Here is a 1895-nt window from a genome sequence, read left to right as displayed (position 1 = left end):
ATGTAATTGCTGAGGGAATGATTTTCACAAACATAGAGGCATCTATCAGGAAATGATTACTCCAATCTCCCCTTGGTGACACATTTCCGTTGAACAGATTTAGCAAACTCCTGATCTTTGCAAATTAGTTTTGGCAGGCAAGTTGGGTAAGATAGTGTGAAAGACAACAAGCCTTCAAGTCCAAGGTAATGATGGCTACAGACCCAGAGCCCCATCTGTCAGCGTATCTGCAGAGCAGGCCGGCTCTGACCCCGCCTGCCTGAACATAGGCATAATTGATCAAGAGAGGAAGTAAGGCCGTCACATGAATAGACCTAAAATTAAAAAGGGCAACATTTTGCAATGTTCCTGTTTTTTACTGCATTTATTGGGGGTTTTATGTTCCTATTTTTCACCATTTCACAATACAAATTTATGCTGCAAACTATATTTGGCGTTAATTTCCGATCATTCATGTGTTATATATATATATATATATATATATATATATATATATATATATATATATATATATATATATATATATATATATATATATATATATATATATATATTCATCTATTTATTTGTAAAGTGTTCTACACGCGATTCATAGATTTGTGTTTTATTTTGCCTTGAATAGGAAATCCTTTATCTGCACTGAATGATGAGTTCTCAGAAAATAACCTTGGTCCACTCGACCTACTGCTGCTTAAAAATAAATAAAACAGAGACATTTCACTGGAACACGTTAGTAGCGATTAACCTATACACTTTTTATTTATAACGAGCTTCCTGGGGCTGATGAGGGATTGTGGGATTGGAAATAACTCCATCCAATAGGCAGTGTTCTGTAAACCAGCAATGTGGCAAGCCCATTATAGCTCTGACTGCGTCACTGGCGGCCTTTGTCTACTTTAGTCCTATTAAAGCATTTAAGTGTGAACGTCAGTGTCCCTGCTGGAGAGCCACTCCGCTCTGCTCTCCGGGGCATGGGCTCCACTGTCTGTCACCTCCCTCATATCAAACACAAACTCTGTGTGTGTGTGTGTGTGTGTGTGTGTGTGTGTGTGTGTGTGTGTGTGTCTGCAAGTGTCTGTGTACCTGCATGTGTGTATGTTTTGACATCAGAGCACTGTCATGGAGTGGGGGAATATTAGAGGCGAGGGAACAAGTGGGCCAGACCACTGAAGGGCCCCTAGCACTTTCCAAACTTAAACAAAAGGCCATTGTAGATATCAGTAAACACAAACACATGCATACACACAACACAGACAACACGTTATTTATTTCAACTGAGCCAATTCAAATGATCTTTTTAATAGAAATACAACAAATAGGTCATTATCATCATGGTACAGCTCTTTCCATTCCACTTGGAGAAACCACATAACCCGGGTACATGCTTTTTTCTACCAAATAAGCCTCCTCACATTACCACATTTACTGTACCAGTTACAAATCAACTCCTAAGTTCTGTGGCTTAATCACCGTCGCACTGCTGCCTTGTGACTCTCTGCATGATGAAACCCAGCAGGGAGGCTGACTGGAGAAGGAAGGGAACTTAAGTGTTGCAACAAATGTGAGGGGTGGACAAATAGTGCTCCTTACAACTAATTTGATCCTGCCAGGACATTATTTTGTTCCCCGTAATAACAGCTGATCCATGTGTGGGAGGGAATGAGTCAGCCATGTATTGTTTTTCTGTGTACTCTGAACTTTAAAGCCCCCGTGTATCTCAGAAGCGGGGTTGTCAATTGTACAATTAACTCATCACAGAGGGCCTCTCATAGTTATCCTGCATGATATAATCAATAGATATATTCAAATGTTTAATCAAATTAGTCCAATCCACCTCTCTGGCTTCCTGTTGCTTGTGCTCCCGCCTGTGTGGTTGGAGAGTTTCATCATGCCAC

The sequence above is a fragment of the Clinocottus analis genome, unplaced genomic scaffold (genome assembly GCF_023055335.1).
Source record: "Clinocottus analis isolate CAN_PGR_092001 unplaced genomic scaffold, fCliAna1.0.p SCAF_9, whole genome shotgun sequence".
Classification (NCBI taxonomy): Eukaryota; Metazoa; Chordata; class Actinopteri; order Perciformes; family Cottidae; genus Clinocottus; species Clinocottus analis.
This window is presented reverse-complemented; position numbering follows the sequence as displayed.